A 15,084-nucleotide genomic window follows, 5' to 3' on the forward strand; every position below is an offset into this window, starting at 1 on the left:
TCATCAGATCAAGGACATTGTTCAGAATCAAGGGCTCTAAAATACGGAACTTTTCAAGCTCTCTGTGGCTCATAAGAGTGCAATTTCTTACTGATATGGAAAAACATACTGAACTTGAAGTTATAGGGGAAAACACATAAACCTCACTGATTTAAGAAAGTGTAGGGAGTCAGAATTCCATTGGATTGGATAGTAGCAACCGAATTTTACACTTTACATTCATTTCTCATCACTGACCTTAGAATCGATGAAATCACCAATTACGTTTGCGTGTGAGTGTGTGTCCACTTGTGTGTAACTATTTGTTTAAAGTAGATTTATTTCAAAGACATTCACGACTGGTCATATATATGAATCTTGTTTTAAGCGTTTCCGGCTGCCTTTGCAGAACCCACTTCCAGGCTTAGAGCTGTCCATGGCATATAGGAAGTGCCTACCCAATATTGTCAAATGAAGTTTCAGGAGACCCTCCTATTGACATGGTTCAGTCTATCAAGGCTCACCAGGGAGATATTGCAAGGATCCCAGAGCCATCTTGGTATTTCTGGCTCTGTGGGCAAACTCAGGCCAACATTTGGACCACAGTCTTTTTAATGAAGCAGCTAAAATCAAAGCCAGGTGCTTCCCTCAGAGATTCAAACCTGGAGTCAGAAGCAAGATGTACAAAGATCAAAGCCCAAACTGTCACAGTGGATGATAAGTTGGGAGTAGGACCCCTGAGCCTTCTCTTTTGATTTAAATCATTGTAACATTCTCTCCAAGCCCCATCTTTTTTTTTTTTTTTCATTCTTCACAGGTGCTTCATCTGTGCAAGTGAATTTCAGATTTCAGTGTTTCCATGTCGAGTCCAAACTTTTCAAATGCTTTGCTGGCAGCCCTATACATTTTGGTGTAAAGTTTATTTCAATGACTAGAAAAGTCAAACTATATTCTACAGGGCTTTTGATGATGGAGAATAATTCAGTTTGCCAAATACTATTATTTTAATGGATTTGTTCCCCAGAGTGACTCTTGCCTAACAAGTATACTTTAATTATAATCATACCTGTATATAAAATTGATTCAACGCCTTTTGAAATATGCACATTTTAAATAAGAGGCTATATTTCACCAATGGTTATCAGTGAAAAATTCATGGATGTTTAACAATTTCTGATCCTGTGGTCCTTTCCTGAAAAAAACTTCCGAGAGAGAGAGAGAGAGAGAGAGAGAGAGAGAGACAGAGAGACAGAGAGAGACAGAGAGAGAGAGACAGAGAGAGACAGAGAAAGACTGAGAGAGAGGGGGAGGGAGGGAGGGAGAGAGAGAGAGAGACTGAGAAAGAGAGGGAGGGAGGGAGGGAGAGAGAGAGAGAGAGAGAGAGAGAGAATTGTGGCTATTTTTCTTCTGCAGCTTTCCAAAAAACATCCAGACTATATGGTTTATGTTACAGAATTTTTTTGAGCGCCAGAAACATTACAGGCAATCTCTCATGTATCCCTCTTCGCAGCCCTGTGACAGACAAGACGTCATCGCCCCCAAAGTTCCCAGAGACAAAAGAAGTTGAACTAGAGTTAATTACACAGCCAATGTGAAGCTGAAGGAGGATGTAAACAGCAGTCCCCGGACTCGAAAACTCTGTTATTGTCACTGTGTTCTCTCATCCTAATGTCTAACTTTTCCCTAGAGAACCAGCTTTATGCTTCCTTTTTCACCAAGAAAAGGGATTCCTCCCCAACCCTCATAAGCCCTGGGGTAATACCTCCCTTTGGATTTCTCAAGCTCTTCCAGTCCCAGGACCATCCCTCCCATTTACATTCTTCTTGGTGACATCATCTTCCTATTAGAATATCTGTTAGGCTGAAAGGTGGGGAGAGAGCCCCAAGGGTTAATTCACCGCCAGCGAACCTTCTCTCTCCTCCGGGCTCTTTCCTCCTTCCTCTTCAATGAGTCATTGACTTTGAATAAATGGCTTCTTTGCTGAGCAAGGCTGCAGCAATGTTTACTGCTTTATACTTTTTTTTGTTGTTGTTAAACACAGCTAGATTCTTTCCTTTCCGGATGAGTTTAGATTTACTGTGAATATAAAACAGGGCTAGATTCTCGACTTTTTGTCTGGATAAAAGAACTAGTGCCTAAAGAATCATCCTTGCAGGCTCTAAGGTTAAATCTCCTCCAGGGGTCTTTACAGGGTTTTTTAAAGTATGTTCTCCTTATCTACGAAACAGAAACAGACTCACAGACATAGAGAACAGACTTGTGGTTGCCAAGGGGGAAAGGGAGTGAGGGAGGGATGGATTTGGGACTAGCAGATGCAACCTATTATATGTAAAATGGATAAACCACAAGGTCCTACTGTATAGCACAGGGAACTATATTAAATATCCTGTAATAAACCATGGAAAATAATATGAAATAGAAAAAAATATATATATATATAACTGAATTACTTTGCTGAACACCAGAAACTAATGCAACATTGTAAATCAACTATACTTCAATAAAAAAATAAACTATGTTCTCACCTATTGCCTCTTTTTGATCCTCTAAACATCTGTGTGAAATAACCAGAGTGGGTGATTATCACTCCCATTTCTCAGATTAAAGGCACTGAAACCCAAGTTTTAGAAAATTAGTGGAGAGCTAGGATTAGAACTCGGTTCTTCAGAGCCCATTCTACAATGGACTCTGCAGCCTCTCTTCAGGAAGGACCTGCATCGGCCCTTCCCTGGTCTGGGCCACTGCGCTCTCCAGCCATCCTTTGATCTGTCATCCCTGCACTTTTTCAGCTACATGCCTCTGACATACAAGAAAAGTGAGAAAAATAAATTTGTAGCGACAGCAAATTGTACAAGTGCAAGGAAACGTTTCTATCAGTACTTTTATTCTCTTGTTTAATTAGGTTTTTTTTTTAACGTTAGTGCAGTTGTCTGTGTATCTTTTTGTCATAAACCTGTATCAATTTTTTTTGTTTGTTTGTTTTTGTTTTTATTTTGCGGTCCGCGGACCTCTCCCTGTTGCGGCCTCTCCCGTTGCGGAGCATAGGCTCCGGACGCGCAGGCTCAGCGGCCATGGCTCACGGGCCCAGCCGCTCCGCGGCATGTGGGATCTTCCCAGATCGGGGCACGAACCCGTGTCCCCTGCATCGGCAGGCGGACTCTCAACCACTGCGCCACCAGGGAAGCCCTGTATCAATATTTTTTGATTTAGAGGGTGAGTTCCGAGAGAGAGAGAATTGTGGCTCTTTTTCTTTTCCAGCTTTCCACAAAGCACCCAAACTATATGGTTACGTTCTCTTCCTGACCATCCCTCTCCTAATTTTGTTCTCTTTTAGGGAAAAAAAATGAATTCTTTGACTCGAGGAAGCATTTGTGTAATTTTTCCTTTGAAGGAAGGAAAAATTATTTACACAAATGCTTCCTCGGGTCAAAGAACTCATTTTTTTTTCCCTAAAAGAGAACAAAATTGAAAACTCTCAGCTGTGTTCTGGTTCTGGGCTTGGGCAAGATTAGCTCACCATGTCTGGTTCTGTTCTCCAGATCAGGAGAAATGGAGCAGTGTAACCTTGAAAGCTGGACCTAAGGGTTAGCACTGGCTTAAAGCATGAGCTCTCCTGTAATCCATTTAATGTGGGTCTTTGTTCTCTGGGGGTATATCACCTTTAATTATGAAGGAGGACAAAGCAGAGAGGATACACAGGTATTATATTGTTTCACAATTTTCACCAAGTGGGATGCAGAGGCCCTTCACTCCAGATCCTTCCAGGAGCAGCCATCTACCCTCTTTTCCTCTGACTTTTGGAAGAGAAAACACCCAATGACTATAAAACATCAATCGAAAAGGAGAAAAATCCAGTCAGTGGTCCAAACGATTGATCTCTGTGATGCCACGTAACTGAACGCTTGTGGTCTAAGCATAATAGAAGTGGCCTGGCTCGCTTATGTCTGAGCCCAGTTGTGGTTGTATTTGAAGGGTCCATTTATGTTGATGCAGCCCAGTGAGTTAGAGCGCAGATTCCAACCTATCTTTTTCCTAAACTCGTGGAAGCAGTCCCTGGAGGAAGAGGGTATACATTCCACCTGCTGCTAGGCTCTAGGTTCCCCCAGGGCGGGGCTGGCTTGGTAAATGACACTCATCATTGAGAACCTCACGCCCACCCAGTGTCTCTGATGAGTGGCCCTGGGGACACATCAGCACCTTGCTAAGCCCTCTGAAGCTGAGGGTAGACTTGAAAAGGAGCAAGGACACCAGATCAGTCTGCTTCATTTGGAGCAAAAGACTTCTCGGCAGACCAGGGAAGGAGTGACATTGTGCAGTGGGAGTGAGGGGACCTTGCTGATTTGCAAAGACACACGTCCCCCATTTCCACATCTGAGAAGCAACTGGGCTTCCAACAGGAGAGAGGAGCCTCAAGGGAAGGCAGCCCCTGATCTGCCCCCTTTTACATCGGTCTCTGCCGATGAAGCCAGCCAGATTGACAAGACATCACATTTCTTTCTGCTAACAGCTCTGTGCCAACCACAGCTGGAGTGGCCAGGAAAAGCCAATTTTCTTCTACCTTCTTCCCTTACTTCTTTCCTTTTCCCTCTCTTCCTATCTCCTTGCATCCTTGCTTCATTCAAACATTTATTGAGTAAAGTTATGTGCCAGGCGTTGTGCAAGGGGCTGGGTAGACAGACTAAAGATATCATGCAATAAACAGAGGTGCATATACAGTGTGATTAGAGAAATCTTCCACCTAGCAAGGGGTACTGGCCTTCTTAGGGGTAGGAGAAGCACAGTTCAAGGTGCGGATGACTGAAAGGGCATGAAATGATGAGTAGTCCAGATTCTTCTGGTAGTAAATTACAGAATGCCACTTCAACCATCTGGATAAAGAAGTAGAGACTTGTCATCGGAGTATTTATCACCTCAAAAATATCACTCAGATCTGCCTTGACCTTCACCTTTCACTGCTAGCACCTTAGTCCAAGTTACTGTCTCTCTCACAGGATCCCTGAAAAAGGTCTTTTGCTTCCTTTTTTTTTTTGTGGGGTCTCTCACTGTTGTGGCCTCTCCCGTTGCGGAGCACAGGCTCCGGACGCGCAGGCTCAGCGGCCATGGCTCACGGGCCCAGCCGCTCCGCGGCATGTGGGATCTTCCCGGACCGGGGCACGAACCCGCGTCCCCTGCATCGGCAGGCGGACTCTCAACCACCGCACCACCAGGGAAGCCCTTTTGCTTCTTTTATGCTTGTTCCATTCTCATCTCTGCTCCAGACCGCAGCCATAATGATTCTCTTAAAATTGCAAGTTAGATCTCAAGTTTCACTCAAATCACTGGGCTGACCTCGACACAGTTCGGTTCTTCACATGGTCTGCAAACCATGGCTCTTGGATGTCTTGCACTACTTTCCTGGCCACTTTCTACTGGGCAAAGCCCTTCCCCAGTTCTCTAAGTCTCCAAGCTCTTTCTGACATCAGGGCCTTTTCCAAAGCTGTCTCCTTTCCCCCAAATGCCCTTCCCTTCTTCTCCCCACTCTCACCCAGCTTATCTACTTATCCTTTAAGTCTGGATGTAAATGTCACTTATCCTTCACCTACTTATCCTTTGAGTCTGGAAGTAAATGTCATGTTTTTAGTGAACGTCCCCCACACCCTCAGTTTAATCAAGTCACTCCTCTCATTTTTCCTCATAACACACTGTAATTTTTTTTCTCATAATTTTTCACACCTTGTGATCCTATATATTTATGTGTTAGTCTGCCATCTTTCCTGCTTGATGATAAGCTCCATGAGGGTGTTCATGGGAAAGCTATGGCTACGTTAGATGAGGAAAATTCTAAATTGCGACAATAGCAAGTATCGAGAAAGATACGGGGCAACAGAAACACATATTTGGCTGGTAGGAATGTAAATTTGTACAACCTCTTTGGAAAGCAGTGGATATCATGAAATAAAAGTGAAAACACACATACAACACTGTGATCCTCTAACTATACTGTTAGGTACATACACTGAACAGAAATACGTACTTATGGGCATCAGGAAACAGTTACAAGAAAGTTTGTGAACATTCCCTATACATCCCCAATGTGCAGCAATGAAAATGAATAAACTGTAGCGTCACACGATTACAAAAAGAAAAAAAAAATCCATGGCATAGAATGAGTCATAAGGGAAGTTTCTCTTTTATCAGTATTTCTCAGTCCATTTATCCAGCTTTTTTTTTTTTCATCTCCTTAGGGTTTGCCAAATATTCTGTGGTGTTCAACTTTTTGCAGAGAAAGGATCAGATCATGAGCAACCTCATTGTTTTGTTAAATGTATTTATTAAAACTATAGATGTGGGGTCGGCCATATGGTCCACATCTATAATCACAAGACATGAAAATTAATTTGAGTCAAGTGAGTCAATTACTTGGTTAATTCAATCTCCTTCTCTTGATGTTTGTGGAATGTGTATCTTTGGGAAGCAAAGGCAGTTTTTAACTTCCATGTCCCTTCAGTTGTCAATTCACAAACATTTTAAAAGTAGAGAAGAAACAAATCTCACCACCTCACGATCATCGAGATTTTGGACCACATTCACTTCTACACCGTTTTTCCCTCCAGGCTGGTTTGTCAGAGTTCTTTCTCTGGGTATCTCCCCTGATGGTCATTTCATGGATTAGGATCTGCAATTGAATTGACAGGAAGCATAAAATTAATAAAAACCTTCTGGAAACCCCACCTCCCAAGCCTCTTGGTAAACAGATGTGGTATCTTCCTAAACAGAATACTCAGGGGTATTGGAAACTAAGAGTGTGTGCAGGGCAGATGTTTAAGTGTTATAACCGTATCACCTGGGGAAAGTTATAGAACCTTGGTAAACAGGGAAGAATAATAAGATCTACCACAAAGGGTTACTGGGAGGATTAAATGAGTTTAAAAATACAAGGTACATTTTTATCATACTTAGAACAATGCCTGGCACATACTAAATATTCAATAAAAAGTTTTTCTTTCTTTCTTTCTTTCTTCCTTCCTTCCTTCCTTCCTTCCTTCCTCTCTCCCCCCTCCCTCCCACCTCTTTCTTTCTGCCTTTCTGTATTTCTTTCTGTTTTTCTTTCTCTTTCTCTCCCTCTCTCTCCCTCCCTCCCTCCTTCCCTGCCTCTGTCTCTCTCTCCTTTCTTTTCTTTATTTCTTAATCCTCAAGTTCCACCAGGTTCTACAGTTATCACCAAACTCAGGTAAGTGAAAACAAGCAAGTAAATGTTTTCAGACTGTAGAAATACATATTCAATCAACATTTAATTTCCTTGAAATGTGTTATTTTTGTTATCAAAACCCATTTTGACACAAGGATTTGCATATGTTTGGAGGCACAGTTTTATTTGTACTTTCGTTGTTATATATTATAGAAGCAATTCATGTTTATTGTTAAAAATGATTGCAGAATACATACAACGGAATATTAGTCAGCCTTAAAAAGAAAGGAAATTTTGACACATGCTAAACATGGATGAACCTTGAAGATCTTATGCTAAATAAAATGTCAGTTACAACAGGACAACTATTTTATAATTCCACTTATATAAGGTTGTAGGAGAGGAAAATGATCTTTTTCTTCTATCCTTCGAAGCTCTCAGCCGGGAACCCTATAACAAAAGACAGATTGGCAAGAGAAAAGCATACGAATCTATTTTTGTGTGACACAGGAGCCTTCACAAGGAAATGAGGACACAAAGAAGTGGTTAAACCTGAGTGTCTTTATGCTAAGTTTAATGAAAAGTGGAGAACCATGGGAAAATGTGATAGGACATTGTGATAAGTATGAGCTAAGTGTAGTAAAGTGGGAAACAGAAAAGCCTGTTGGTTCAGATTCCTCTTGGTTTTCCTCTGTCTTTGGAGATAATGAAGTACCTTTCCTCTGGGTATGGGGAGGGCATCTCTCACATGAGGGTCTTGTAACATGCTTCAGAAGACGGGCAGGAAATCCTTCTGCAACCCACATTCCTTCAGCTTGAAATAGTCAATATGCCAAGGTGCCCTATTTGGGGGTAGCATGTCCAGAACTTTGTCAAGGTACCAAGAATAGTCAAATTCATAGACACAGAAGGTAGAATGGTGGTTTCCAGGGGCTGGGGTGAGAGGGAATGGGAAGTTAGTGTTTAATGGGCACAGAGTTTTGGTTTGGGAAGATGAAAAAAGTTATATAGATGATGGTGGTAATGGTTGCACAACAATGTGAATGTATTTAATGCCACTGAACTGTACACTTTAAAATGGTTAAAATGGGAAATTTTATGTTATTCTATCATAGTTTAATTCTTTAAAAAATGATTGCAAATTAAACAAAGGAAAAATCAAAAGTCTCCCTTCCCTTGTTCCCTCTGTTCCTTTATCTCACTCTCCTCTTAAGGAGTAATTCCTGTAATAGTTTGCTTTACTTCACAGTTAATATATCTTGGTGCCTTTAAAAATGGTTCTGTATAGTCTACATTCTACATGAACCACCATTTCTTTAGCTATTCCATTCCTGAGGGGCATTTAGATTTTTTTCAATTTTCCATCATTACAAAATTCCACAGTGTACATCTTTGTACATGAATCTTTGGACAAGTACGTTATATTTCTGAAGTATAGATTCCTAGATATTGAATTCCTGGATCAAAAACATTTCAAACTATGGAAGATGATATAAAAATTTCTTTTAAAATACCATCCATTTGTATCAACAATGTATGAGTGAGCCCATATCTGACACCACTGAATATTTTTAATCTTTAAAATTTTTGTCACTCTGATGGGTGAAAGTGGTATTATTCTTCTTCTAATGAAAATGTCACTAAATACTAGTGAAACCATCATATTTTCATATGTGTATTGCTTTTATCTCTTTCCTGTACATTCTTTTGTCTGCTTTTTCTCCTGTTGCTTACTTTTTCTTTATTGATTTACAGGAATTTCTTACATATTAAGGATGTAAAGTATTTGTCTACTATAGTATTTGCATATGCTTTCATCTAGCTTGCTGCTAATCTTAACTTTGTTTATCAAGTTTTCTGTCAAAAATTTATATTGTGAACACAACATTGTAAATCAGTTATACTTCAATTTAAAAATTTTATATTGCTTTACAGAGTCAAATCTGTTGGTGATCCAGGTATTGTGCTTTTTTGGGGAATTCTTCACTACCCCTCAAAATGAAAATTTTCTTTTATAATTTATATAATTTGTTTTAATGATATTTAAATTTTTAATTTGAATATAAATATATATATATATATATATATATCATGAGATAGCATCCAATAATTGTGTAATTCCTTCCGTGTCTCTCTTTATTATGATGATTTAAATTTGGTCTGATCATGTGCTCAGAAAAGGATCATTCAGAATAGCCTTCATTTTTGGACTTTTCTCCACTTAGGATCTTGTGTCTGCATTTCCCCCTTGAGTGTCTATTTAACTAAGCACCTACTGAAATAACCTTCTGTGGTATGTTCATTTCTTCTCCTGCTACTTGAGGGTGTGTTTGTGCTTTTTTGTTTTGTTTTTATTTTTAGAAATCATTCAGGGGGAAAAAAAAGATGCTGTATTATCCTAACAGAGATCAGGAGAACACAGTGTTTCTAAAAACAGCCTTTGCGCTGGTGACTGCTTTGTGAAGAAATTTCATAACCAAAGGCCCGTTAACGGGACTGATTATTTAAGACAACTGTGGTTCCTGTGTAGATGTCTCGTGCAATGTGTGAACCACACTACTAATTTACTCTTTGACCAAATGCTCCTCCTCGGTAATATGCCGTACTCCCCTGAAGCTTGGGAAAACAGCTTTAGGCTTCTCACTTCTTTAGTAAAGAACTTCTCAGTTGATTTCAAGTGAAATGCCAACAGTCTCACTTTTTTTTTCAAACACACTTCACAGCCATGCCTGTATATCCACTTTAAAAGTGTATGTTTTGTGGGTTGGGGTGCGGTGTGCTTTGAGCAGTTGTCAGATGTTTTATTTTTGGAAAATTCCAAATAGCATTTTGGAAGATAATTAAGGGTTGCTCAAGTTTCTTGCAGAATTTAAAAACAAGGTATATTTTACCTTCTTTGTGCATTTTTGCACTCAATACTTCATTTGTCACCTCCTCCTCTATTTTATAACTCTTTTAATTAATGGTGTTTATTCTCCTCTCAGTCTGGACTGAGTCTTGTTTTCATGATCATATTATTAGGAAGTGATAACATGTGTGGATTTTTTTTCTGTATCTGGGCTTGCCAATCACTATGGAAACAAGCAAATATTTACATAGCCCAGATACTGATTAATACCTACTGGTTATTTTGACATTATAAAGTTACTGTTTGAATGTAAGGAACTTCTCCTGAACAGGAAAGTGGTTTATTCTCATTTGTTTACATTTATAATTTGCCCATTAGAAATTAATCTGGTAGCAAAAGCTCCAACAAATTACAGCCATTTCCAAAAGAGTCATTTTTGCCAAAAGATGACTCAAAATCAAGCGCTAGAGGTTTAAAAATGGTTGTTTTACATTTTAACAGGGACAATTTTTGTAAAACAAAATTCACCTGACATCAGTAACACAGCTATGTTAAGATAATATCAGTACTGCACTAAGTACAAGATGATGAATCTCAAAGGGACTCTTTAAAGAGACATTTTATTAGGACCCCAAAGGAATATTTAGCTACAAATATAAGCCCCGGAATTCAGCCTCTTGGGGACAGTTGATAATTCCCTCTGAGAACAAAATTACCTCACTCTTTCTCTCATTCTTTCTCCGTGTGGGTTTTCTTCTTTAACTAAGGGAGATCTTTATAAATTTAATTAATATTTTTATTAATTTTTTTCTAGCTTAGGATCCAAAAAAGTTGTAGTCTACACTGTAGAACAGTGGCTCTCAAACTTGAATGGACATTAGTATCACCCGGAGGGCTTGAGAGATAAAACACAGATTTCTGAGTTCCACTTCCCAGTCTCTGATTCAGTAGGTCTGGGTGTGGCCACAGAAATTGTGTTTTGAACAAGTTCCCAGGTAATAATGTTGGTCCAGGTGTCACTCTCTAAGAAACCCTACCCTAGACAGGAATAAAGACACAGACGTAGAGAATGGACTTGAGGACACGGGGAGGGGGGAGGGTAAGCTGGTACGAAGGGAGAGAGTGGCATGGACGTATAGACACTACCAAGTATAAAATACATAGCTAGTGGGAAGCAGCCACATAGCACAGGGAGATCAGCTCGGTGCTTTGTGTCCACCTAGAGGGGTGGGATAGGGAGGGTGGGAGGGAGACGCAAGAGGGAGGGGATATGGGGATATATGTGTATGTATAGCCAATTCACTTTGTTATAAAGCACAAACTAACACATCATTGTAAAGCAATTATACTCCAATAAAGATGCTTAAAAAATAAATAAATAAATAAGAAGGCATTCCAAAAAAAGAAAAAGAAAAAGAAACCCTACCCTAGAGCCTAATATTTTTTCTTTTTGTTAACCAAGTTGGGAAGAGTTTACAGATATTGCAGAATGTTTTGAAACAATCTCCAAAATGACTCTGCAGCATATTTAGCAGCAGAGTTGGAGCTTCACGAAATCCAAACAATATGGGACTATGACTCCAATGAAGCTAGGAAGTGGTACTCTAGAGGTCCAAGCTTCAGGATGAAGCCCAATGCTATTACAGCCATAATCTCTCAAAGGAAAGTATTTCTCAGAAACTATGGAACTATCTCATCTCATTAATCAATTCAACTGAACTCTTAAATCACACAAACCCACAAATCAGTGGTGTGTGGGCTGGACCTGTGGACACCACCTATTCTTACATTTTTCATGAATATTGGTTCACATTCTTCAAAAAGACTGATTAGAGTTTACCATATTACTCATTTCTATAGAATCGAGTGTGAATCTTAGCATCTCATCTTAGCCAGCAAAATCGTTAGGATGGCAAATCTTGGAGCAACATGTTCCAGAAAAAAAGACTAAGATTTGGAATCAGAAGATCTACATGATTCTTGGATACATTCCTTATTTTCTCTAGATATAAGTATCCTCACCTATAAAGTGAGGCTAGTAATATTTATTCCATTGAGTCCACAAACACTTATTGAATGTTTCCTATGTGCTTTGCTGTGGTGACAGTAAAGAGAGTCAGACATGTTTCTCACCTTCAAGGCATTCATAGAATTTATTTTAATAAATAAATGAGAGTATGGGCGTGAAGAGTTCAGGAAACTACAAAGGCCTAATGTAAAGTATTACTGCTCCTTGCATAGCAGCTGGCCCTGAACTTGGATTGAATGAGCCTAATCTATTCATGGAAAGAAGGAAGACAGGGGGCAACTCCATGCTAAATGGAATCATCCCTGGTGAAAAGTTGCTACCATTGATTTTGGCATCAAACTCATGGGTTGCAATTACAACAGGTATTTTTCCTCAAAATACTTTTGATGTCTGGAGAATTCAAATTATATTTTCATTTCAAGAAAATATTGATTTAGCTGCAAACCAGAGAATCTAAAAAGAATGGTTGGAATTTTTGCTCAAAGAACAGCATTCAGGTGTGTGGTGTGAAAAACAAATTTAATAAAATTTAACATAGAAAAAAGTGTTGAAGAAATACTCTTTTTAAAGTTTTTTTTTTTAATATCAAATGATTTGGAGTCTTATAAAAAGTAGCTGGGTTTTGTTTTGGTTTGTTTTGCTTTGCTATTTAATGAATAGCACTCTTTTTAAACTCCAGCTTGGAACAGAAAGTGGATTTCTTCATCTCTCAGGAAGCTGGGTACCGTGGTAGCATTGAAGGCGCTGGGTTTCAAATCTTATTGAATTTTGTTCCAGTAAAGCAATTTCATTCTCAAATTGGACATGCCATTTCTTCTTTATTAAATTTCCCAGTTATTCTTTCACCTCAGGTTTTTATGTTGCTTCCTATTTATTTTTGGACTTGTTCACTCAAAATGTGGGAAGACACAAAGGTTTATATCAAGCCCCACGTATCCTGCAGCTCTCAGTTAGAACCCAACACGAAAGGACAGAACTCAGAACCAAAATGACTCTTGTTGGTGAACCCAGGTGAGGCTCTGAGGGAGAACTGACATTTGGCAAAGAGAAATTCCATCCAGGGGTTACTCCGTCTTTAGACAGGTCTCCATTTCAGTGGGTTCCAGAGAGAGGATGATGCAAATGTGGCATCACTCTACCAACACTTCCTGAAAGATGCCCAGTGTCTTCCTGTGAAACACCAAACTAACTTGAAACCTAAAAAAGAAAACTGGTTGAACTACGTGTTCCACGTGCTCCAGGTTTTGAAGCAGTTCGGTTATGTTTCCATATTTTTTTGAAATGTAAATTTTCTTTAAGATTCAGTTTAAGCAGGTAAATATCTATTTTTCTCTGTTTGAAGTAATCTAGTCCTTTCCCCTTTGCCCCCACTACTCTGGCTGGAATCCTGCCATCATATCCAACTTTCTCCTGAATTTGTGGATAATTTCCCAACGTATAGTCAATTCTCCATACCTGTAAAGAAGTAATCTTTCATGCCATTATTTTATCCCTCAAAACACTCCATCAAGCTAACAATCCTCACTGTGGACTTCAAGGTTGGCTATTTATTCTCCCACATGACTGCCTCATTTTCCCACTGGTCCCTGCTCAGTACTCTCTTTTGGTTTACCTAGTTTGCTTCCTAGAATTGCTCTCCACTGGCTAATTTCCATCTTATTCATGCTATCCATTTCCAATCAGTTAATCACTTTCAGCTTTCTAAATCCAGCATGTCAACTGCTTCTTCTGGAAAATGTTTAGGAGGTAGGTAGATATTTAGACAGTCTTCTGTAGATAATGTGCAATGTATCAGTGCAGGGAAACACTGATGAGTGGGGTTTGATTATCCAATTGCATAGAATCACCTGACATTGTATTTTTGCTTCGATTCCCTTCCTCCCTCCTTTCTTCTTTCTTCCCCCTCTCTCCCTCTCTCCCTCCTTCCCTCCCTTCCTTCTTCCTTCCTTCCTACCTTTTCTTCCCATTCTTCCTTTCTTTCTTTCTTTTTGCTCCCCTGCCTCCCCTTCTCTGTTTCTGCTTATCTATCTTTCTCTATCTGATACTTACTTTTCTTTAATGTAGACCCCTTCACCCCCCAACCCCTGGCAAATATGGATGAGGGAAAGGAAGAGGAAACAAGATTCATCTGTCTATTGTTTTGATGATTTTATTAACACTATGGCTTAAACATTGTTAGGAGATTTTTTTTTTTAATGACTAAAATGAGCTGTATTATTCAGAATACCTGAATTTGTTGCAGACTGTGAGGGTTTGATCTATTTTAATACCTCTCCATTTAGAACAAAGACTTATTTAATTGTATTATATAATTAATAAACTGCTAGTTATATCATATCTTCAAATGCAAAAACTAAACAAAACTAATAATAACAATGAAATTCTATGTCTAGTCTTTTCTTCATCAAGGGAAGATGGGCAGTGAATACAACTCCATCGGGACAATGCTGTCCACACTTTGGATAAACAATTCCAAATGAATGTCTTCTCAGTGTCATCATCATGCACAGGCGTGCATGCCTTGACACTCTCCCACTGATTCAAGGCAACTTCTTAGCTTCTCAGTCATAAGGCGTTTTTCATTCATTAAACAAAATTTCATTGATGTCTACTAGGGTCAGGCACTGTGATAAGCGTTGAGGATACAGAAGTAAAAGATGCTTAGATTCCTTAGTTTAATGGTTAGATGAGTTGCAGGGCTGGGCAGAGAGAGAGAAGAAAGCAAATGCATGCTTGCAATACAAGATGATAGGTGCCATCGTAATATAATTTCAGAGAAGTGAGACTTTCCTTATTATAAGCTTAGAAATGATCAGTACCTACAAAGCAGAAAATGCATAAAACCACAGTGAAAGGAATTCGCATGAACTATATGAAAACGATGTTGTTGTAAGGCAAAATGGTAGGCGCTCAGCAATTTCCTGTAGTTCAACATACTGAAATTCACAGTTTCAACTCAGAGTTAACATCTAATAATACATTGGAAAATAGATCTCTCAAATGCTTTCTGTGATATCCTTATATCTTCCCAGAAAATATGCACATATATTCACATTTAAA

This window comes from Lagenorhynchus albirostris, chromosome 14, assembly GCF_949774975.1.
Source record: "Lagenorhynchus albirostris chromosome 14, mLagAlb1.1, whole genome shotgun sequence".
NCBI classification, from domain to species: domain Eukaryota; kingdom Metazoa; phylum Chordata; class Mammalia; order Artiodactyla; family Delphinidae; genus Lagenorhynchus; species Lagenorhynchus albirostris.